Source organism: Punica granatum, chromosome 6 (assembly GCF_007655135.1).
Source record: "Punica granatum isolate Tunisia-2019 chromosome 6, ASM765513v2, whole genome shotgun sequence".
In the NCBI taxonomy this organism is placed as follows: Eukaryota; Viridiplantae; Streptophyta; class Magnoliopsida; order Myrtales; family Lythraceae; genus Punica; species Punica granatum.
Window position 1 is genome coordinate 12,367,632 of NC_045132.1, and position 26,501 is coordinate 12,394,132.

The window sequence follows — 26,501 nt, forward strand, 5'->3', positions numbered from 1 at the left end:
CCCTAATCATCGAGCACAGGGTCCAACACCCTAATCATCACTCACAGGGTCCAACGCCCTATTCAGTGAGAGCTTCCATTGAATTTCAGTTTTTCGGTGTTTCCCTAAACTCACGGTGAGTTAGAGTGGAATAATAACCGAACGTGAGTCGACTGGATTTCGGCCATTTGTAATTTATATTTATTGTTTTCGAGAGCATTGTAAGGATTTTATTTTGTACATTCATTCTGTAAGAATTCCAGTCGGTGAGCGAACGGTCCGAGAGTCGAATTAATCGAATCGGTCTAATGCTTGCCCAGATACAAGTAAATCCAAGAACTCGCGGTTCTGGTTCACACAGGGATTCAACCTCCATGGTTCGATGAACTGTAACGCAAGATTGTGAACCAACTCCCCGACATACGGGTTTACTTCTCTCTCGACTTCTCAACTGGCATCGTTTAGTTCACCGAATCTCCGGTGTCAAAACGTGCGAGCCGAGTGCAACTTAATTCAAGCGGTAAATAATAAAACATGCAAGCCTAGCAAACCAGAGTACCGAAAGGGCGTGCGGGATATAGGCCTGCACGTAACATGAACCCCCGAACACGGACTTTCCGATTCTGCACAGATCAATGCCTTAATGACAAACTAGGTGTTCCATATCCCTAGACCCGGGTAACTTATCCGCCCTCGACCTACGGGTCGTAAAATGATAAGTGGCGACTCATTCTCTCACGCGTGTTCATCACGCGTCCCCACGGGAAGGTGGACACTCCCAAGCCGCGCGATCCAAAAGAGCGCATGCGAGCACCGACGAGAGTCCACATTCGGGTCCGTATAGCTGCGGAAAGCATCTCTACCATCTTGCTACACATTATGGAAAGCTCTCCAAGGGCATTCCGGTTCCACCGCTCTCGTAGTTTTTCTCCACACCACCTCAGATCATGGGAGGCACCTCCGACAGCCCAAGCACTGAATCAGATGACTTATCTTCGGATGTAGTTGAAGCGTTCTTGGCTTTGCTATCCATATATGCCGTCACTGAGGAGACATCTTCTGGGGTTCATATCCGCCCTGCACGGGAGGATGAGGAGCTTACTAACTGGACTGCAGTCCCGCTCTACTCGGCCATGGTTGCCGATGTGTAAGACAGTCTCTATTTATAATGCTGCCTGCATGTCGGCAATGCCATAAGCCTCGTGACATAAGAAGGGTTTTTGTTATGGCTGGTTAATAGAATCCCTACATGTTTTCTCAATTTCTGCGTCTAAATTTTCTCTCTCACACTCACTTCTAGCATCTTTAATTTCTAAAACAATTCGCTTTCATTTCCAGACTTCAATCGAATCCAAATCACCGATACAACGATTCGAATCCATCTGAAACACACCTCGGAAAGTCCCTACCCGTATACTTCGGGGAAGGACTTGACGAGGACGGTCGTGTGCCTGAGATAGAGGAGAGTTTGCATCGTCTCGAAAACCATCAACTCACCTCAGTCGAGCCAATCGAAGAGATCGACATAGGCACTGCAGAAGAACCATGCATCCTCAGGATCGGGACGGATCTTCAACCTACACAAAGCTCCCAGATGATCGATTTCTTGACATGGTATCAAGAGGTCTTTGCTTGGTCTTATGCCGACATGCTAGGCTTAGATCCTTCAATCGTAAAGCATTTCCTCCCACTCGACACTAAAAGATTTCCGCCCAAACGCCAACAGTTACGGCGTCAAACGAGCTAACCGTCTTCTCCGCATTATAGAGGAGGTTATCAAGCAGGTGGATGTGGGATTCCTGGAGGTATGCAATTACTCTGAATGGGTAGCGAACATCGTGCCGGTGGAAAAGAAGAATGGCAAAGTCAGAGTTTGCATCGACTATCGAGACCTCAACAGGGCCAGTCCTAAAGATAATTTCCCGCTGCCCCATATCGATGTATTGGTGGATAATACGGCACGTCACACGCAATTCTTCTTCATCGACGGCTTTTCTAGATACAATCAGATTCAGATGGCTGAGGAAGATAAGATCAAAACAACGTTCATCACGATGTGGGGCACGTTTTGCTACAAGGTCATGCCTTTCGGTCTCCAAAACGCTGGGGCAACCTATCAGCGGGCAATGGTCACTCTCTTTCATGATATGATGCATAAAGAGATAGAGGTCTACGTCGACGACATGATTGCGAAGTCCAAAGAAGGTGAAGATCATCTGGTCAACCTCAAGCGACTATTCGATCGTCTCAAGAAAAACAAGCTCCGACTTAACCCGGCGAAATGCACCTTCGGTGTCAAGTCAAGGAAACTGTTAGGGTTTGTAGTCAGTGAAAAGGGCATCGAGGTCAACCTCAACAAAGTCAAGGCGATCATGGAATTGCCCCCTCCATCGACAGTGCACAAAGTAAGGAACTTCCTAGGACGGCTGAATTACATCGCGTGTTTCAATACAAATTTGACAGACAAATGCCAACCACTCTTTCGCCTACTTCGCAAAAATGCAGCGGTCGAATGGGATGACGAGTGTCAGAAAGCTTTTGATACAGTCAAGACATATCTGGTTCAGCCGCCGGTGTTAGTCCCACCTTCACCGGATCGTCCTCTCATTCTGTACCTGACAGTACGCCGACAATCCATCGGGTGCATGTTAGGGTAAAAGGACGATTCCTCTCAAGCAGAGCGAGCAATTTATTATTTGAGCAATAAATTCACTGAAGGGGAGTCCAACTACCCCGAGATAGAGAAAATGTGTTGCGCACTTGTGTGGGTCATGCAAAGACTCCGGCAATACACTCTCTACCATACTGTTTGCCTGCTGTCAAAGACAGATCCTTTGAAGTATCTGCTCGGTAGTCCATCCTCCATGAGGAACATAGCAAAATGGCGTTATCAACTGACGGAATACGACATCGAGTACGTATCGCACATATCAGTGAAGGGCCAGGCAATAGCAGACCATCTAGCAGAATTTCCGATCGATGATGACACACCGATCGACTCTGACTTTCCAGATGAAGAAATCCTCCAAGTGAGTGATGACGAGGAGACTCCAGGATGGAAGATGTACTTTGACGGTGCAGTCAATTCCACAAGGTTAGGTATTGGCGCAGTGCTGATATCCCCTAAAGGACGTCATTTCCCTGTTGCATCAAAGATTAACTTCCCCTGCACCAACAATGTAGCTGAGTACGAGGCTTGTATTCTTGGCTTGCAGGCGGCAATCAATCTCAAGGTCAAGGAGTTAGAAGTGTTTGGAGATTCCATGCTCACAATCTTTCAAACACTTAAGTAATGGAAGACGAAGGATCCAAAGCTGGTGCCGTATCACGAGTACCTCGAAGAGTTGACAGAGAACTTCGAGAATATCTCGTTCATATACACACCGCGCATGAAGAACCAGTTTGCTAATGCACTCGCAACGCTCGCATCCATGGTAAGCATTACGAAGGAGAATCTCATCGAGCCACTCGAGTTTGAGATTGCCAAGGGCCCTGCCCACTGCGACATGATCGAGGCTGTCGATGGCAAGCCTTGATATGCAGACATCAAGCATTTACTGCAAACTGGTCAATTCCCAGCTTTTACTGATCGCCATGATCGGAGGACTCTTCAACGCATCGTAACACACTTTTTCCCGAGTGGTGAGACTCTCTACCGCCGTTCATTCGACGCCGCACTACTTTGGTGTGTCGACGGAAATGAGGCTCAACGCCTCATGGAAGAAGTGTATGAAAGAAACTGCGAGCCGCACATGAACGGGCTCATGTTGGCAAAGAAACTCATGCGATTGGGTTATTTCTGGTCTACCATGGAGACTGACTGCGTCAAGCATGTCAGGCATTGTCACTTGTGCCAAGTCTACGCGAATCATATCAGAGCACCGCCCAACGAACTGCATCCAATGGCAGCTCCGTGGCCCTTTTCAATGTGGGGTATAGATTTGATCGGTCCTATCAATCCCAAAGCATCCAATGGACATTTGTTCATACTGGTAGCTATCAATTACTTCACTAAGTGGATCGAAGCTATCACTCTTGCATCAGTCACTGCAAAAGCTGTGGCATGCTTCCTCAAACGCGACATCATTGCGCGGTACGGGTTCCCTGCAACGCTCATTACCGACAATTCCAAGAACCTGAACAATAAGCTCATTGACGAGCTCTATGCACAATTCAGAATCCAACATCGCAATTCCTCTCCATATCGTCCACAAATGAATGGTGCGGTGGAAGCGGCGAACAAGAACAAAAAGAAAATCATCGAAAAAATGACGGTGAATTACAAGGACTGGCACGAGATGCTCCCGTTCGCGCTCTTGGCTTATCGGACATCTGTTCTCTCGTCTACTGGGGCAACCCCGTACTCTTTGGTCTACGGCATGGAAGTTGTTCTTCCAGTCGAAGTCGAGATTCCCTCCATGAGGATCCTTGCCGAGTCCAAGCTCGAGGAAGCAGAATGGGCAAAGCAGCGCTACAAACAGCTTAATCTCATTGATGAGAAGCGGCTAACAGCACTGTGCCACGGTCAATGCTATTAGCAGAGAATGACCCAAGCATTTAGCAAGAAGGTCCATTCCCGTGAGTTCAGCCTCGGCGACCTCGTTTTGCGAAAAGTCTTGCACATCGCCCCAAATTCCAGGAGCAAATTTGCTTACAAGTACGATGGTCCCTTCATTGTCAAAGAAGTCTTTGACGGAGGGGTAATCATCCTTAACGTCATGGACAAAAACAAGAACGCTCTTCCGATCAATGTTGATGCTATTAAGAAATACTATCCTTGATGGTGTTTCTGTTACTCCACTACGGGTGTTTTCTCAATGTACATTACAATTTATCTTTCTTCGCATGTACAATCCCCAATATGTTTAATTTGGCTCACTCATGTATTCCCTTCTTCGGCTCTTTCCCTTTCTCTGAACTCTTTTCTTTTGAGAGAAAAATAATGAATTTCCCACTAGGTTGAGAACCTCTTTGAGGCGGCCTAGGCAAAAATTAGGGAATGAGAGGCACGGTTTAAAATCCTGCAAAGGGGAATCGTGGCAAAAGGGGAGCATGAAGCAAAATCCTCGCTAGGCTGAAAACCCGCAAAGGGCAGTCTAGGCAAAAGTTAGAGGAATCGAGAGGTGCGATCAGACCCAATAAGGGCGGTCGTAGCAAAAGGTGAGCTCTAAACGAGGGAAATGTTAAATAAAAGTCCCCGCTAGGTCATCACGCGTCTTGCGGCCTAGGCAAAAGTTAGGGGACCTTTGGCAGCTCGACCATGAAAGAATAGCTATACTCAATGTGAAGCAACGAGTAGTGGTTTTGCAGTCTTCGACGCAAGCAAACTCTCATTAACTCTCCGAGCATGAGAGATATTTGGACATGCAGTCGAATCGTTGTATCCTTGATTTGGAGGATCCCAAAGATCCCTCCCTTTACCTTTATGTAAACTCCACGGGTCACGCCCGTTCTGCAAAAAGCTTTTCCTTTCGAATCATAATCTTGTGGGCCATGGCCACCCCTTCAAATGGTCATCAAATCCAAAATCCCTGAAGCATTATTACTTGGACTATTTTGCGCATCTTCGTTATGGCTATATAGTTGGACTGACAACTATTGTTAGCTGCCATAGTCCATGTGCAGGTCTCGAGATGTAAACCCCAAAGGGTCTCTTCCGCTGACGAATGCATGCCTGCCTTATGCCAAGAATTACAACTTCAATATGAGAAGAGTCCTTACAATAGCACTCAATGCGCTCAGTTGCATCACAAGCAGATGACAAACAATGAAGTATGTTGTCACAGTAGTGTTTACAGCACAAATGGATTTAATGATGGAGGAAACAATGATTCCTTCCACACCTGGCGCAACTTCCCAACATTTGCATTTACTTTTGCAAGCATTACCTTCAGCATGCACCTTTTCATTATGCAAGCATTTTCATTAAGCATGCACCATTTCATTATGCAAGCATCTTCATTAAACAAGCATCTTCATTAAGCGAGCACATTTTCATAAAGCAAACAACATTTACATTAAGCATGCACCATTTCATTATGCAATGCATCATGCAGCTTATCGGGCAGGCGCTCGTGCATCTTGCAAACTCGCCGACTAAGCGCTCGTGCACCCCGCAAGTCCATTGGGTAAGCGCTTGTGAACTATGCATGTTCATAGGATATGCGCCCCGTGTATATTGCAAAACCACCGAGGAAGCACTCGTGCATCCCGTAACTTGCCGGGCAGGCACCCGTGCCTCTTGCAACCGCACTTTTCTTTATACAAGCACTTTCATTATGCAAGCACTTTTCATTATGCAAGCACTTTTCTCTATGCAAGCACTTTTCATTATGCAAGCACTTTCTCTATGCAAGCACTTTTCATTATGCAAGCACTTTTCATTATGCAAGCACTTTCTTTATGCAAACACTTTTCATTATGCAAGCACCTTTCATTCAGCAAATGCACACTTTCATCATGCAAGCACCTCTCATTAAGCAAATGCACCTTTCATTACACAAGTACTTTCATCATGCAAGCATCTTCATCAAGCAAGCACTTTTCATTAAACATGCAAACGCACTTTCTTTAAACATGCATTTTCATTAAGCAAGCACTTTTCATTAAACATGCTCCTTTCTTTAAGCAAGCACACATTTTCATTAAGCAAATGCACTTTACTTTAAGCAATGCAATTTTCTTAAACATGACACTTTTCGCTATACTTTGCACATCACGTTTCCAATTAAGCAAGGCATTTTCCGTCAACTGAGCAATTTTCTTTATGCATGCACCCTACTTGTTTACTGCTAAGTTTATTCACATCTCATCTTGCTTCTTTCATCTTCATATTAGGCACAATATCACATATATCCAAAGCAAGAGGGAGAAGACTGTTATCGGAAGTTCCATATTGATCATTGCTATCAAATTGGGGTGCTTCTGAAATCTTTGGTTGCATCCTCTACTCGACCACGTAGTCAAAGAGGGGCAAGCTGTCAGCACCTCATTTTGGCTTACCGATTCAAACCACATTATCAGTAGTGATCCAAGCCACAACTTGAGCATTATTACAGAAAATGGCTCGACAGAGCAGGAAATCACTATTCATCCTCGAGTTAGCGAAATCGAGCAGATGATATATACATACGACAGAAGGACTCTAGGGGTCACCAAAAGGCAACAAAGTGACTAGAGAGCTCAATAATGTCCAAAATTGGTATTTTCAGTATATCACATGGAAAGTCATATTTTCCGATAGTTCGCTCGACCGTCGGAAAATAGCAAATATTGGACTTCAAAAATCCACATCAGTGCCAAATAGATGAAAAGTGTCTTCAAAAGCATTTTGCAAATCATCTGCTTTGTACAGAACAACTTTCTGTATACATATAACTTTTCAGTGGAAGTCCAAAAATGCCGGTTTCCCGGAGAAAAGTTAATTCCAAATGTCAGATACGGCCATGCCCCACAAGCATACAGAGCATGAGCAGTGCTTCAGATTGTCTCTTGGAAGTCACATAGACACTACAAATGACTTCCGAGTGACAAAATGGGTATACCCCTCTTCGGAAATGCATAATCGGAGACTAGTCTGACGAAATTACGGCAAATGAAGTTCATACTACATTGCCCTGAAAACTCTAGTGGACATTCGTAATTGAGCAAAACAGACAGTAAAACCCTTATCAATTTCCCAAGTAACCTCCAAGGAGCAGAAATGGCCATTTTCAGTGGAAATGCATATTCGGAGGTTCTTTTTACGGAAACTTGACGCCGGATGCCTACCCTACACAGTGCTGGCCTTTCCAAGGCTCAACGTGGAATCGTCGAAATGAATCACACAACTCGTCTAGACCTCTTAATCAGTGCTTTAGAGGTCTCAGATGTACATTTCAAGTCATTAGAGGTCCGATCTCGACAAACATAGATTACAGTGATCTTCGGAGCCCCCAAGCAACTCAGAAAGCATTCTAAGAAATTCAGTTTCGGCCTCCTAGGACGTCTCCGGCTCCACGTTTGCATTATTGGCTTAAATGTCAATTGTTCATGTTGTTTGACAATTTATGTCAAAATGATCAACGTGAGATGCAAACACAAGATATGCTGTCAGAAGCGGTTAACTTCGCTCTGGTCACCTGTAATGAGCAAAACCGGTTTCCAAGCCTCATACGAACCCAGGACATTTTTTCTCAAAAAATGCCAATCTTGGGCCCATTTAATCCGTTTTCTCGCGTATATCAACAATTCGACATTCAATTCGAACCACGAATTTCGAATGCGCGTCCAATTGAGACCCAAGCTTTCTCCCAGTTTCCCTCTTCAGCCGTGGGACCCACGGGCTGCCCAAGGGCAGCTGCCCCTTGCCCCAATCCCTTTGTCCTCTTCCTCTTACTCTCTTGCACTCTCTAAGCTCAAAATATTAAGAAGAGGTTGAAGACAACACTTCAACTCCTCATCAATGCTCATCAATGCTTCTTGGCTCTTCTTCATCAAGATTGCATGGTCCACATTCACCCTCATCCTCATTAGGCAAACCGCCCAAGCTTAATGGGGCCTTTAATCATGCTTTGCTTTGCTTAATTGCCCATTAGCTTTGCCTATAAATTGCTTCAAAGTGATTAAGCTAATCACTTCTCTTCTTACATGCTCTCTCTACCATTCTCACTCTAGAAAATGCTCTCAACTCCATAGATAGCAGCAGCAAGCTTCAGCACATCAAGACAGAAACATTCAAGCCAAAACCAAGCCAAAAACTCTTAGAGTATAAGTCGGAATCCATGGCGGTTGCTCTTCCTTCTTAGATCCAAAAATTCTCAAACTCCCTAGACCACATGTCTTGGACCCAAAGAGCTCATTTTTTAATTTAGATTTTTGGTTTGAAATCATTCGCTCATTATTTCAGGTCATTTCCATCATTTCAGGGTGGAGATCGGGCTCTTGGGTGAACAGTAAACCCGTCACCCGCCCGTGCGCCCAGACTCTCGGCGTCATCGTGAGCTTGCCCGAGCGCTCGTCCCTCCCGTGTGCGCTCCTGTGCTCATCACTATCCGCCTGTGCGCCCCAGACATCTTCCCATGTGCATGCATGCACGTTTGCGCCCGCGCACGTCTGCGCGCCTGCCAGCGATCACCAGTGCGCAAGCCTGCCTGCCCGTGCGCCTGTCACCATCCTTGGGCATCTTCTTTGAAAGTCTCCGTGCTCTTTTTCTCCATGCTTTGAAGCCCCATGCCATCAGGGGCCGTATCAAGATTGTACTTGTACTGCTTGAGGAAAGCATCAACAAGATCCTTCCATTTGCGGACATGAGAGCGGTCTAGCTCCATCTACCATTTGGACGTAGCGCTTGTGAGGCTGTCTTGAAAGAAGTAGATGAGTCATTTATCATCCTTTTTCGCTCGTGTTTCATGCGTGCCTGTATGAATTGCATAAGTAAGGGATCCGCTACAGAACGAATACGTTTATTTTTCAAATGGGTATACGAAAGTGACGAAGTTGCTTTGACTACAGAACCATGCCTGTGTTGGAGTGAATTGGATGATCGGGCCGAGGACTGCCCCCTCTTCCCCTCACTCTCCTTTCCCTAATATGAACCTTGAGTCATCAAAGCCTTGCTAGACTTGCATGTTTTATTATTTACCGCGTGAATTAAGTTGCACTCGGCTCGCACGTTTTGAGATCGGAAATTCGATGAATTAAACGATGTCGATCGAGAAGCCGGGAGAGAAGTAAACCTATGCGTCGGGGAATTGGGTCACAATCTTACGTTACAGTTCATCGAACCATGGAGGTTGAATCCTTGTAGGGGTTTTTACTTAAAATGGCTCATGGTTTGTCCGTTTTGTCAAATCTATCATATGGTTTACTTTTTGCATCAAATCTATCCCATGGTTTACTTTTTGCATCAAATCTATCCCGATGTTATCTTTTTCGTCGACATTTAACGGCCGTGCTGACGTGGCACGTGGAGAGATAGTGGGCCACACTTGCCACGTCGGCACCACGTCAGCACGGCCGTTAGATGTTGACGAAAAAGATAACGCTGGGATAGATTTGATACAAAAAGTAAACCATGGGATAGATTTGACAAAAAAAAATACAGGATAGATTTGACAAAACGGACAAATCATGGGCCATTTTAGGTAAATACCCCAATCCTTGCATGAACCAAAATTGCGAGTTCTTGGATTTACTTTCCTTTGGGCAAGCATTAGACCGATTCGATTAATTCGACTCTCGGACCGTTCGCTTACCGACTGGAATTCTTATATAATGAATGTACAGAATAAAATCCTTACAATGCTCTCGAAAAATACAACAAAATATAAATTACAAATGGCCGAATCCCAGTCGACTCGCGTTCGGTTATTATTCCTCTCAAACTCACTGTGAGTTTAAGGAAAAGACCGAAGAACTGAAATTCGATGTACGCTCTCACTGAATAGGGCGTTGGACCCTATGAGTGATGATTAGGGTGTTGGACCATGTGATCGATAATTAGGGCGTTGAACCCTAATAATATTCGGCCTAGGGACCAGGCTCGACTTGTATGGCAAACAAGTGCAGAAAGATAACATGCAACATGTTAATAACAGACAAAGTATTTGTTATTGTCAAGTGTACATGATTTAACAAGTTGTTAGTCCAGAGTATTTTGGCATGCAAATCCTACCCTAGACAAACAAGCACGTGCCAAGGTTTTAGTATTCGACTTTGGTTTGAGAACTCGACATCCCGGGTGTCTGTAATCAAGTCTCGTGTGTGTGTGGATTGCTTTTGCAGTGATTCGGTGTTGTGACATTGAAGTTACACTGAATTCATCCAAACTTGTTTTTTGACTCTAGATTTGGAACCTAGAGTTCCACTTAACCATTTTCTAGTGTTTGGTTAGGTCGTGTGAAATAATTAGTCTGGTAATTGCATTTTGATACAGAATACCCGACTAGCAACCTAAACTATGCTAGGATGACAGAAACTCATCAGTGGGAATTGTCAGCACCCCATTTTGGCCCACCGGCTCCCGACACGAGGACTCTCGGCCGAAGCTCGGATTACTATTCATGACCCGACAATCGGAAGCGAACGCGCGGACGTGGGAGCATGGACTACAGAAGGGAAGCAGGGTCCTCCAAAAGGCTAAGAAGGGCAATCAAGAGAACGAACGAACAACGAACCCCGAAAACATCAAAGGCCGGCACTGTGGCACTATTCATCACCGGATCATCGAAGTGTCAGAAGGTATCCAATATGGGACTCTAAAAATCCCTCTTGGTGCCAAAATGACCAATGGCACATCCGGGCGCACTTCAAAAGCATCCTGTTTAAGCTGGGGCACTCCCGAACATTCACAGAAGTCTTCCTAACAGGGCCCCCGGGACGCCCGATCCACGAACAAGTAAACGACACTCGGAAACAGGCCTGCACACACCTAAGGACCACCGGGACGAAGGAACAAGTTTCAGACTGCGTTTCGGGGTTCATCTTGGTCTCCCGAGTAGATCCCGACCAGGGAAAAATGGGTCATTTTCTACAGAAAAACATAGCCGGAGACTCTTATAACAAATCGTCAGTGCATGAAATTTGTGCCAATCAATCCCAGGGACCTCAAGGGCTTGGGAGATAAACCCCGATCGCATTGCATAATCCATTTAGGTTTCCCGAGTACCATTCCAGTAACAAAAGGGCCCATTTCACGGGGAATCTTGTGCTCATAGCTCATTCGGGAAAATGTTGACATTCGAGCTTTGCACCAGTAACTCCCAACAACCCGCAGGGGCTAGGAAATCATTTCGGTTCGGACCAAACAAGTCATACCGATCTCCCAAGTGACGTTTCAATGGTCACGAATGCCTCCCGACAAGCCTTTGGGACTCATTTTTGGCAAACGGAGATCACAGTGGTCTCCGAACACATTAGAACACTCGGGAAACACCAAGAAAGCCCTGTTCGCGGATTCGTAGGACGCCTCCGGATATCGATCTACAGCCAGGGCCGACAAGTAAACTGTTCTGCCCAAAGCGCAAAGCACGCCGACACGAGCGGTACATCACGCAGAGGCGCGAACAAGCGACAGAAACGGACAACTTCACCCCGATCATCAAAACGGAGCAAAATCGGCTTTCGAGTCCCCAGGATGCCCGAGCATTCACCCATACGAATAATGTCAATATTAGCTCATTAAAACCGTATTTGCGCATACATCGATAATTCGTCGTTCAAGCGAACCACGGAAATTGAATGGGTGATCAATCAAGCCTCGAGCTTCTTCCGGCTTTCTTCCTAATCAAGTGGGACCCTTGAGCTAGCCAAGCCGAGCCGAGCCGAGCCGCAAGCCATGGCTCTTCTCTAGAAGCAAGCCAAATCAGCCTCCACCACACATTTTCAAAATATCTTCTTACGCCCATCACTTCCCTTTTCCCATCGATCACCTCCCATCACCTTTCAAAACAACTTCCCCACCCTAATCTTCCCTCCAAAAATTCGGATCCCCTAAGCACCACTTAATTGCACTTAACTCCACTTAATCTTGTCATTAAGCTTGCTTTTGTAAGTGGATTGGGTCATTAACTTAATCACAACTCACCATCCATTCTCTCTCAAGCTCTTTCACTCTATAAAAATCCTCTCAAGCCCTTTAGAGCTCAGCATTTTTCAGAAATTCGTCCAGCTTTCCCTCAGCCCGAAACCAAGGCAAAATTGCCGGAAAACTCAACCGTTTTCCGGTGACCGCCGCTCAACCCCAGCCAAACTTGACCAAACTTTATATCCCACATGTATTCGACCTCCCGAGTCCATTTCCGGTGTTAGTTTTGGCATTTGAAGCTCCCAGCACCTCGTTCCAGCTCTGTCCAGAAACAGTCCCTTAAGCGTTTTCCCGGTTTCTAGGCGAGTTCTTCCCTCTCGACTTAAGCAAACTCAACCAAACTTCATATCCCACATGTTTTCGACCTCCTAAGTCCATTTCCAACCTTAGATTTTTCACTTGAAGCTCCCAGAACCTCGTTCCAGCTTTGTCCAGAAACAGTCCCTTAAGCGTTTTTCCTGTTTCTAGGCGAGTTCTTCCCTCTCGACTTAAACAAACTCAACCAAACTTCATATCCCACATGTTTTCGACCTCCTAAGTCCATTTCCGAGCTTAGTTTTTGCATTCGAACCCTCCAACCCCGCGTTCCAGAGTTGAGCAGAATCGGGATTCACGGGTGCATTCCGGGCTTCTTCGACGCCATTCCTTCCCACGACCATGGCGAGTCGTGCCATCACTTTCTAAGGGTTCCTCATGACCCTCACTCTTCCCCGTGATGAGGTGGTCACGTGCCGAGAGCCGCCCAACCACGCAAGACCGCCCTTTTCCAATCTTTTCCTTTACCGGGTTTTCACAGTTTTTTTTATTGGTTTCTCTCTGCATTTCCGGTTGAAATCAGTCGTGCGCACGCCACAAGCTGGTCATGAACACCAAGAGCAGTCTTTTAGGAGTCGGAGGAACTCGAGCCAGCTTGGTGCAACACCCGAAGCCCCCTTTGCAGCCGTTTCAACCCAAACAGCCCAGTCGGGTCTGTTCCTTTGGTTTTCTTTTCTAACCCGAACTTTACAGGAGCATACAAGTCAGCTCAGGTTTAACCTCGTTACAAGCCACCTATCACCGTGATCCTCAGTCAGTTAGGAGTCCAATGCCACCAACCTTGCATCAAAAGACCATCGGGAGCCTCCTGTGGAGCGGTTTCTTCATCGGGTGCCAGTCGGGTCTGTTTTGACCCGACTGGGTCTGTCCTTTTTTTTACTGACCCAACTTTGTTTTTGATTTCCGGAAAATCTACACGTGCTCTCCTCCCAAAGTCACTGCAGGCGCGATCCTTAGTCTCTTGGGAATCCAACGCAACTGGCCCCCCGCGAAAATTCCATCCCGATCAACCGGTACAGCCCCGACAAGCCGGACTGCCAGTCGGGTCTGCCAGTCGACCCGACTGTTCCGATTCGGGTCTGTTCGTTCCAGCCGAGTCTCCTGACTCCCTTTGCCACTTCTCCGACTCTTTCCTCGTGTTCCGAGGCTAGGTATAACCTCCCTACGACTTAGAGGGGTTAGGTCTTCGATCCTTGGTTGTTGTGGGGTGATAAGGTGATTAATAATCGTATTGCATGCAAGCTTGGATTTTTATTCATTTTTATGCATGTTCACATCGTTCGTTACGTTCATACATCATTATATTATGTCCATCATGACGGGAAATGTTTAGAGTCGGGTAGGAAGAGACCATCATGGTCCGGTCATGCCATAAAGTCTCACGATTAGGTCCTACAAGAAGGGACCGTGAGGTTTCGCGGCTCACCCGTGACCTAAGTGGTCTCTTCTCCCCCGAATACATTCACTTCCCGTATCCTTATAATGTTGGCTGTCATGATATGATAACATGGTGGAAACGGACTCGAATCTAGGTCGAAGAGACCATGACGGCTCGGGAGAACCAAGGGTACCCTTCGGTCATACCCTACGGGGATGAACCGAGAGGTCCTCATGATTCTTCCGGGCCACCCGTGGTCTCTTTGTCTCGATTCGGGATGGATTCCACGTTTTATTTTAGCTTATCATTATCACATGAGTCGGTGTCGCTTTATCGATTCCTTTTAAATACGATATTTGCGGTTGCATCACGTGCTTGTTTGCGCACCCAAGATCATGGCAGCATCGGCTTTATAGAATGTGTGTTATTATCATGTTTGACGTTTCATACATGCAAGAAACGATTAGAACCGATACGAGAGACCATCCGGAATTCAAATTGAGCCAAGAAAATATTCGGTCATCTCCATTATGGAATGACCGAATTCCCCGTGACCCTCTTTGAGTTTAAGTTGGCCTCTTTTGTCGCTTCGAAATCGGCTCTTGGAATTGGGTGTAATTTCTTTTTTCGTTTAATCGTTGATTACACGTTAGCTCCCATGTTAGGCGCGTTAGTTTTGGACGATCGCCCATCGAACCCATAAGATTCGTGACTCAAAGACATAATCACTAAATAATCCCACAAACAGGGAAATGGGACGTGTCATTTGACTAATTAAACCATTTGGCCTAAATAATTGGACAAACCGAATATCAATTTGTAAACGCATCGATGGTCCATGGAATGGCGGAAATGCCCTTTTCTTTAAAAGCCTACAATTTCAAAGCACCGAGACGTGTGACGCGAATAGAATTGGTATCTAGCGAGTACTCGCGTACTATGACTCGAGTCCGGGCCCAATTTGAGGCGGCTCAAGTCGAGATGCGCGAGTCCCCTTTAGACCTCTTCGTGTCACACGATCTTCAATTTATATGTGAACTACACACGTTCTACCACTCAAAGGCATAGTCGTCATTCCATGATTCACCGACATCCTAGGCATTAGGGAGTTGGAAACACCTTGATCAATGGACGAAAAAAGGGCGACCCGTTTGGGTGTGAGTTTCATTCGCACGGCCCATTCCGTCCACTTTCGGTGTTTCTATCCCCCTATTGTAGATTTGGTGGTGGGCATTTTCATTTCCATTGCAAAACACAAAAAACCGGATTAATCATGCATCTGACTTAATCAAACATTAGATAACGGATAAGTGAAATGCTAGGTTCCAATCTAGAGAAAAAAAATACAAGTTTGGCTAATTCGGTGAAACCATAGTGACACATCACTGAATAAAGTGTTAAAACAAATTCACACATGTAATCGGCCTAGAACCATATTCCAGCCCACCTCTTTGGTAGATACATTGTTTGCTAATCAACCACGGTTAATAACTGATTAAATCACGTACATTTGACTTAATATACAACTTGTCTGTATTTATCTATATTTGTCAGTTATTGTCTGTTTTTTCATGAGTTTTATCAATCTCCTTCTGTTTTCGATTTGTTTTTGCTGCTTTGTTGCGGTTCGGGTCCGAGCCCATAGGTTACGTGTTGCTCGGGGTCCAACGCCCCAAATCACCGAACACGAGGTCCAACGCCTCCTAACTCACTAAGCGCGTGCAACACGAGTGCGGAATGGGATCTAGCCTCGAGTCACCATCACATCCTGAGTATGGCCTATGTGGAAGGCAACTTAGATTGGATGTGTGAAACGCATTTAGATATCACCCGGGAGCTCAATCGATCCAACGGTTACAGTGGGAACCAATCGGTTCTCCTGCAGACCGTTGGTTTGATTAGACCCGACCCCCGGCTCCTTGAGCCCGCGTTGGCTTAATTTATTTATCGGTTATTCAAAACATACGGTGAGCCAGAGTGGAATATTGGCCCAATGCAAACCGATCGGGATCCATTCACTTATTCAGTTGTATTTTGTAATTACTCGAGGGAACATTGCGAGGATTTGTTTGTACATTCATTCATTCATTTGTAAGGATCCCCGATCGGCGAGCGAGAGGTCCGAGTGTCGAACTGGTTAAGTTGGTCTATTGTTACCAAGAGAGGAGTAAGCTCGAATACTCGTGGTCTCTGTTCGAGCAGGAAATCATCCATCACGGTCCGACGAACTGTAACGCGAAGATAGTGAACCGATTCCTCGACGCACAAGCCTACTCAACTTTCGGGTTCTTGGCCCAACTTGATCAATTCATCGACTTTACGGTGTCAAAACGGGCGAGTCAAGTGCAACCTTAAATCACGTGGTAAATAAACAAAACAGCAAGCCTAGAAAACTAGAGTACCGAAAGGGCGTGCGGGATATAGGCCCGCACGTAATAGAACCCCCGAATTCGAAATTTTCGGTTCCGCACGACCATTGCCTTAGCATTTAGGTGTACCCCATACCCCTAGACCCGGGCGACTCAACGGCCCTCGACCTACGAGTCGTAAACAGTAAGTGGCGACTCCTTTTCACGCGCGTCCGTCGCGCGTCCCCGGGAAGGTGAACACTCCCAAGCCGTGTTGCATAGGTTTCGCGCATGCGTGCCCCGACGAGATAAAATTCGGGTGCGCACAGGAATAAGAAGGGCTATGCAGATGAACCTACGCCTCGACAGGTAGCCCGTTCTTATTTCGATATCGTCGTGTTTCTATCAAACTAACCCCTGGGGTGTCGCCAAATCACGAAGTGATGTTATTGCCCTTGATTGGAAAATTTGTTTTCAGAAAAAGGGAAACAACACAATGCGGGCCACCTCGCCCTGTAACCGGCGTCGACCAATCCTTTGGATCTCTCAGGGTTATATGAGAACCCCGTGAAAGTCGAAGATTCGGTCAATCTATCCGGAAGCAATCTAAAAGGAACTTTTGTATTCTAACCTGAATTATCTGAAATCAGGTGAACTCAAGTCAAAACACACAAATTTCTCCTAGATATCCATGTTACATCACGTTGCGCTTTTCGAATTTAAAGTATGCGTGTTTCGAAAAGGGCACTAACATCATTTTGTAATTCGTCGACGCGAGTTACAGATTAATGTTCGATTCGTACAAAGTTGTTTAAGATCGAATGAATTAACCGTGTGAGCGTCCCGATTAACCCGTTCGTGAAATTAATGCTTAAGGGTTGTGCTGAATGCATTAATTATATAAAAAAACGATTCGTGACTCGACGACCAAGACGGTTTCGTAAGGATCGAGGATATTTGGTCCAATGGCTGTGAGTTCTTATGGTTCAAACGGATCAAGATGATCTCTCCTACCTTGATCTTAATCTTTTCCAGTCACATAAACATGTTATATGAGATTGATACACGTAAAAATATGGGAACCAACGAACTTCGGGGAAGGAGAGGCCACCTTAACCTCAGGTGAACCAAGGGAGCTCACGGGTCCCTCCCTTGGGACCTTGCCGTGAGCTTCCATGGTTCAATCGCGTTATGGCGGTCTCTCCCACCTCGACTCCAGTCGTTTCCCATCATGATATATGAGATTCCACGACATGCGAACGTGACAAGAGATGTAAACTTGCATGAAATTGTATGGGATTGCATGGAATCCTATAAAAATTCAAACTTGTGTGCATCATGCTCATTAACCACCTTATCTTCCTGAAACAAACAAGAATCAAAGACCTAACTTCTCTAAGTCGTAGAGGAATTATACCTAGCCTCGATGTACGAGGAAAGGAGTTGGAGAAGTGGTGAGAGGGTCGGGTGACTCGGCTGGACAATGAGCGCCGAAATTGACCTGAGAAGGCAGCAGCGACACCTGGGAGGAAAGCGGCTAGCTCGGACGGTTCGGGATGGTTGCACGTGTTGGCACGAGTTACCTTAACTCCCAAGGTACTGCTCTTGGTGTTTGTGACCCATTTCGAGTGTGCAAGAGCCTGAGTAAACCCAAAAAATACAAAGAAAATCCGGTAACACTAGAAGAACTCGATAAAGAGAAAAGAGAGGGGAAGGAGGTTATGTCCGGTTGATCAGCTCTCGGCACGTGACCACCTCTTCATGGGGGAGAGTGAGGGTCGTGAGGAACCCTTAGAACATGTTGGCACGACTCGCCGAAGTCACGGGAAAGGATGGCACACGTGAGGGAGCCGTGGACCCGCCTGGGGGTTCCGATTCTGGACAGGGGTGAAACGGATGGACGGAGGCCTCGAACCGAAAAGCTAATGCTGGAAATGGCTTTAGGAGGCCAAAGGCATGTGGGATATGAAGTTTGGTTGTGATTGGCTCATGTTGGGTCGGGCGATGGTCGGAAAACCAGACGATTTTTCGTTGCTTTTGGCCTTGGAGTGGGCTGGACGATGGCTGGACGGTGATGGGGAGTTGAGAGGATCCAAGAGAGAAGTTGGCTTGAGAGAGAGTGGAGTTGAAGAAGTGACTAAGGTTAATGATGGATGAGAACTTATAAGGATGACTAATGGTGCAATTAGGGCAAGCTAAGTGTAATTAGAGGGGGAGGTTAGGCGTGGCCGGATTTTTGAGAGGGGACTAGGGTGAGGTTTGTGTCACTTAGAGTGTAGGGGAAGTAAGAGGAGAAGTGATGGGAGGTGATGGATGTGAGAGTGTGTAAGAGATATTTGAAATGTGTGGAGGAGGGAAACTCTTGAGGTTGAGCCACCGAATTTGGGGTTAAGCCGTGGCTTGTTGTGGCTTGGTGGGGCTTGAAGGCTTAGCTTGGCTAAGCCGTGGGTCCCACTTGACTAGAAAGAAAGCCGGAAGAAGGTCGGGGCTCGATTGGGCTCGATTGATCGTGCGTTCGATTTCCGTGGTTCGCTTGAACGACGAATTATCGATGTGCGCGCGAATACGATTTTAGTGAGCCTAATATTGACATGATTCTTGTAAGCGAATGCTCGGGTGACTCGGGGACTCGAGAGCCGGTTTTGCTTCGTTTGGATGATCGGGGCGAAGTTGTCCGCTTCTGATGCCTATTTGCACTTCTGCGTGTTGTAAGGCTCGCACCTGTGTAATTTTCGCATTGAGTGGAACGGTTTACTCACCGACCCCAGCTGGAGATCGATAGCCAGAGATGACCTAGGAATCTGCGAACGGGGTCCTCCCAGTGTTTCGCAAGTGTTTTGATGTGTTCGGAGACCACTGCGATCTCCGTTTGTGAGAAACGAGTCCCGAAGGTAGGCATTCGTGACCACTGAAATGTCACTCGAGAGCTCGGTATGATTTGCTTGGTCCGAGCTGAAATAATTTCCTAGCCCCCGGGGGTTGTTGCGAGTGGGTGGTGCGGAGCTCGGACGTCAACATTTCCCTGAATAGGCTCTAAGCGCGTGATTCCGTCTGAAAGGGGCCCTTTTGTCGCCGGAGTGGTACTCGGGAAACCTAAATGGATTATGCAATGTGATTAGCGTTCATTTTCCAAGCCCTTGAGGTCCCTGGGATTGATTGGCATAGATCTCGTGTACTGAAGATTTGTTAAAGGGGTCTCCAACTATGTTTCTGTGTATAAAGGGCCCCTTTTTTCCGGGTCGAGATCCACTCGGGAGACCAAAATGGGTTCCGAAAAGCAGTCAGAAACCTGTTCCTTGGTCCTGATGACCCTCAGGTGTGTGCAGGCTTATTTCCGAGTGTCGTTTATTGGTTCGTGGATCGGGCATCCCGGGAGCCCCGTTAGGAAGGCGCCTACAATGTTTGGGGGTACCCCAGCTTAAGCAGGGGACTCCTGAAAATGCGCTCGGAGGTGCCGTTGGTCATTTTCGGAGGCATTTCGTGTCTCCGGGTCCGCACATCCGCGTCCGTCGGCCCGGTCGTGAATAGTGACTCAGGCTTTGGTCGGGCGATCTCTGTTGGAGCTGGTGGGCCAAAATGGGGTGCTGACAGCTTGCCCCTCTTTGGTTGCAGGTTCGATTAGAGGGTGTAGCCAAAGATTATGAGAAGCGCCCCTTTTCGTCCCGGCAACCTCCCTTGGCTTCCTCGATAGTCACTAGCCCTCTTGCTTTGAATGTGCGAGTGAAAATTACGCAAATGTATAAACCTGCTGTAGGAAAAATGGAAGAATCGGGGGTTAGGAAATGGGAAGGTATGGGAAAGTAGTAAGTGTGGACGTGGAGTTCGGAAAGCAGTAAATGTGAACGCGAAGTCCCAAAAGCAGTAAATGTGGACACAAAGTCCTAAAAGCAGTTATTGTGGATGTGAAGTCCGTGGATGCGGAGTCCAAAAAGCAGTAAATGTGGACGCGGAGTCCCAAAAGCAATAAATGTGGACAAGGAGTCCTAAAAGCAGTTAATGTGGACGCGGAGTTTCGGAAAGCAGTAAAGGTGGATGCGAAGTTCGTGGACGTGAAGTCCGTGGACGCGAAGTCCGTGGACACGGAGTCCGGAAAGCAATAAACATGGACGCGGAGTTCGAAAAGCAGTAAACATGGACGCGGAGTTCGGAAAGCAGTAAATGTGGACGCGAAGTCCGAAAAACAGTAAATGTGGACGCGAAGTCCGTGGACGTGGAGTCCGGAAGCAGTAAATTTGGACGCGAAGTCCAGAAAACAGTAAATGTGGACGCGAAGTCCGTGGACGCGGAGTCCGTAAAACAGTAAATGTGGACGCGAAGTCCGTGGATGCGGAGTCCGGAAAGCAGTAAATGTGGACGTGAAGTCCGTGGACGCGGAGTTCGAAAAGCATTAAATGTGGACGCGAAATCCGGGAAGTAGTAAATGTGGACGCGAAGTCCGAAACATCGGACACGAAGTCCGAAAAGCAATGAGAAGGTAAATGCAAATTTGATAGGAGGGGGATAGCGAAAATAGAAGCAGAAGTCCATGTTAGACAATAGTGCTTGATAGTGAACCGGAGTCACGTGTGGGTGACGTGGGATGCCGACTGTTACATGGTGGGAAAGTCGCAGGGGAATGTCATCAGGTGACCCAGAGGACCCTCCACTCGATTTGAGATTGCGACCTTCCGCGTGAGGCAATCGTGAGTCCGTTAAGTAGGAGATGCCCCTTGGGATTCTATGCCGCATCTGCACGCATGAGAAAACAGTAGCTAACGGTGGATGTCAGTCGCATGAGACCATTGAAATTGCGATGTGTACAAGGAATCTATGTAACGATGTTTTTGGGATTTCAATTGGGTGATCATTTGAGGGTGGCCGTGTCCCTGAAAGAAAAAGGCCTTTCGTAGAACGGGTGCGACCCGTGGAGTGTATGCGTAAAGGTAAAGGGAGGGATCTTTTGGGATCCTCCAAATCAAGGATACGACGATTCGATCCCATCGTTGGGAATTGATATATACCCTAGAGGCAATTTGTCATCCATTCTGTAATATGACATATATTTCATTATAATACGAGGCATTTATGTTATTGTGTGGGTTGCGCCGAATATTAATTTTACACAATAATGTCCTTGGAATAGTAGGTTCAACAGGCATCAAGTATGACTTGATTGTGAAATCCTATAATGACTGAACACTATTCCTAAATGTCCTTAGTCAAAGTATTATCGTTAATTAGGACGACAATAGTGTGGTTAGACTAATGTGGGTGTTGATTGATAACCAAGTCTCACAGGTCATGGATGTGGAGACATCGAGTCACACCGCAGGTATACATTAGGAGTAATGTGTACTGGACTAACCTGTCATGAGACTGCTACATGGGTTGTTACGTGACTGTCATTAGCAGATCTCATAGTGACTATGACGCAGTGGTCCTTTGACTTGAGGTCACCATGGTTTCCTACATGTATTGTCGTACACTTTGATACTGTTAAACGCCACCGTAACAGGCTGGTTATAAAGATAGTTATTGGGTATACCACAGAGCATGGAGAGGAATGTGAGTGACCAAGATAGGATTTGTCCTTCCTACGTAATGGGAGTGATATCTCACGGCCGCTTGGTGGGCAGAGTTTATAAGTGTATGCATACCCAATGTCAGCACCCCATTTTGGCTCATCAATCCAAACAATAGTATCAGCAGTAATTCAGGCCACGACTCGAGCAGGAATACAGAAGAAGGCTCAACAGAGCAAGAAATCACTATTCATCCTCGAGTCAACAAAATTAAGCAGATGACATGTCCATACAACAAAAGGATTCCCGGGGTCACCGAAAGGCAACAGAGCGACTAGAAAGCTCAACAATATCCAAAACCGGCATTTTCAGTATACCACATAAGCAGTCCTATTTTCCGATAGTTCGCTCGACTGTCGAAAGATAGCCAATATTGGACTTCAAAAATCCACATCGATGCGAAACAGGTGAAAAGTGCCTTCAAACGCATTTCGCAATTCATCTGCTCTATACATAACAACTTTCTGCATACAGACAATTTTTCAGTGGAAGTCCAAAAATACCGGTTTCTCGGAGAAAAGTTAATTCCAAATATCAGATGCGGCCATGCCCCACAATCATGCAGAGCATGAGCAGTGCTTCAGATTGTCTTTTGGAAGCCATACAGACACCCTGAATGACTTCCGAGCGACAAAACGGGCATACCCCTCTTCGGAAGAGCATAATCGAAGACTGGTCTGACGGAATTACGGCAAACGAAGTTCACACTACATTTCCCTGAAAACTCCAGCGGACATTCGCAATTAGGCAAAATAGACAGCAAAACCCTTCTCGGTTTCCCGAGTAACCTCCGATGAGCACAAAAGGCCATTTTCAGTGGAAATCCATATCCGGAGGTCCTCTTTGGGGAAACTTGACGCCGGGTGCCTACCCTACACAGTGCTAGCCTTCCCAAGGCTCAACGTGGAATCGTCGGAATGAATCACACAACTCATCTAGACCTCCCGAGCAGCGCTTTAGAGGTCTCAGATACACTTTTCAAGTCCTTAGAGTTCCAATCTCGACAAACGGAGATCACAGTGATTTCCGGAGCGCCCAAGCAACTCAGAAAGCAATATGAGAAATCCAGTTTCAACCTCCTTGGACATCTCCGGCTCCACGTTTGCATTACCGGCTTAAGGGACAATTGTTCACGTTGTTTGACAATTTACGTTGTACGGACCCGAATGTGGACTCTTGTCGAGGCCCGCATTGCACGCTTTTGGATCGCGCGGCTTGGGAGTGTCCACCTTCCCGTGGGGACGCGTGACGGACATGCGTGAGAGAAGGAGTCGCCACTTATCATTTTACGACCCGTAGGTCGAGGGCGGATAAGTTACCCGGGTCTAGGGGTATGGAACACCTAGTTGTTGTTAAGGCATTGGTCTGTGTGGAATCGGAAAATCCGTGTTTGGGGGTTCATGTTACGTGCGGGCCTATATCCCGCACGCCCTTTTGGTACTCTGGTTTGCTAGGCTTGCATGTTTTATGATTTACCGCATGAATTAAGCTGCACTCGGCTCGCACGTTTTGACACCGGAAATTCGGTGAACTAAACGATGTCGGTTGAGAAGCTGAGAGAGAATTAAACCCTTATGTCGGGGAGTTGGTTCACAATCTTGCGTTACAGTTCATCTAACCATGGAGGTTGAATCCCTGGGTGAACCAAAACCGCGAGTTCTTGGGCTTACTTTCCTTTGGGCAAGCATTAAACCGATTCGATTAATTCGACTCTCGGACCGTTCGCTCACCGACTGAAATTCTTACAGAACAAAATGTACAAAATAAAAGTCCTTACAATGCTCTCGAAAACAATAAATAGAAATTACAAATGGCCGAATTCCAGTCAACTTGCGTTCGGTTATTATTCCACTCTAACTCACCGTGAGTTTAGGGAAAAGACCGAATAACTAAAATTCAATGGACGCGCTCACTGAATAGGGCGTTGGACCCTGTGAGTGTTGATAGGGCGTTGGACCCTGTGATCGATGATTAGGGTGTTGAACCCTAATATTATTCGGCCTAGGGATCAGGCTCGACCCGCATGGCAAACAGGTGCGGAAAGATAACACGCAACATGTTAATAACAGACAAGGTGTTTTGTATTCACCGAATGTACGTGGATTAACAAGTTTATTAATCCAAGGGTGTTTTTGCAAGCAAATGCCATATGTTAAGCAATTAAACACGTGCCAATGTTTTAGTATTCTGCTTTTGTTGGAAATTTGGAAAAGAGAATCGAATCTCATGTGTGTGGATTGCTTTTATAGTGATTCGGTGTTGTGACACTGAATTACCACTGAATTGATCCAAACTTGTATTTTGACTCTAGATTTGGAACCTAGAGTTCCGCCTAACCATTTTCTAGGATTTGGTTAAGTCGAGTGAAATGATTAGTCCGATAATTGTATTTTGATACAGAATACCCAACTGACATCTTAAACTGCGCTTGGATGTCGACAAATCACGAAATGATGTTCTTGCCCTTGATTTGAAAGTATGAGGGTTTTGAAAAGGGCATTAACACCGTTTTGTAATTCGTCGACGCGAGTTACAAATTAATGTCCAATTCATGCAAATTGTTTAAATTGAATGAATTAACCGTGTGAACGTCCCGATTAACCCGTTCGTGGAATTAATGCTTAAGATTATTGCCGAATGCTTTAATTGTGAAAACGATTCGTGATTCGACGACCAACACGAATCCGTAAGGATCGAGGATATTTGGTCCAATGACCGAAACTACCCTCGTAACCTAATGGACCCGAATGAGTCAACGATACCCGAATCCATGCATGCTTTGTTTTGAAAAGACATGTAAACGATGTTTTAACATGGGAATCGTGGAAATATCGAAATTACAATTTCATACAATCCGAGAAATGAATTAAACTCGAAATAAGGAAATCATTCTTGATCCAAAAAGGCCAAGAAGCCCTCGGCTTCACCTTGTCAAAGATGGCCGAATACTCTCATGGCTCGATTCAAATCACAAATAATTTCCTTGCCTTGGTTTAATCATTTTTCGCATGCTCAAACATCAAACATGATGAATAACACGTTTTTGACAAAAGCCGGTATTACCATGATTTGATTAACTCATTTAAACATGCAAACATTCACAAACATATTATTTAAGGAATCGATAAAACAATACCGGCTTCATGCATGCAAGAACAACAAAAATAAACTCGGAAACTAACTTGGATCGGGCTAAGGAGACCAATCTTAACCCGAAAAGAGCAACTTAAGTCTCGGCCATCCCATTTAGAGACTTAGCCGTGAGCTTGCTTGCCATTTCCGGGTCGGGATGGTCTTCCAAACGACAATCCAAACCTTTTTCCGACATGCTAGCAAGTTATAAAGTGGTAAACATGCATAACATAACATAAAAGTGTATAAAAATTAAGTCTTGCAAGTTAAGTATGCATAAAATACCATAATACTCCATAGCCATGCAATAAATGTAAAAAAACCTAACTCCTCTAAGTCAAGAGTGATTTACCTAGCCTCGGGATACGAGGAAAGAGTTGGGGAAGTGTTCGAGAGTCGGGTGACTCGGTTGAACGCTTGAAAGAGTGCTCGGGTGCAAGGACATGCACTTTCGGGAAGCTAGGCACACGGGCGTACGGTTGGAGTGCACGGGAGGCGCATGGGAGGCGTCAAGCTGGCGGGGCGAGCGGGCAGGTGCGCGGGCGCGCGGCTGTGCGCGCAGGCAGGCACGCGGGGCGCGCGGCGTGCGTGCGGGACGTGCGCGGGTGCGCTGGCCAGCGCACGGCTGGCACTATTCACCCGAGAGTGACGATTCTTCACCCGAAATGCTCTAAATGACCTGAAACAATAATTTAAAGACATCAAATGGAAAAACCAACTTCACCAATGAACTCCATGGGTCCAAAATGAGTGGGATATGAAGTTTGAGAATTTTTTAGCTTAAGTCGGGATGATGAACATCGGCTTCCGACTTAAGAACTCAAGGCTCTCTTTGGATCTTTTCGGTTCTCTTTTCTTTTCCTTCTAAGTGCTGAAGTTTTCTGGTTCTTGAGTGTTCTTGGCTATGGAGTTTGAGAGGATTTCTTGAAGGAGAAAGGTTGGAGAGAGTGTGTAAGAGTGTCAGCACCCCATTTTGGCTCACCATTCCAAATTACATTATCAGCAATGATCCAAAACATGACTTGAGCAGAATACAAAGAAACCACTCAACAGAGCAGAAAATCACTATTCACCCTCAAGTCGGCGAAATCGGGCAAATGACACATACACCTGACAGAAGGACCCCAGGGGTCAGCAAGCAGCAACAAAGTGACTAGAGAGCTCAACAATGTCCAAAACCGGCATTTTCAGTATATCACACGGACGGTACTATTTTCCGATAG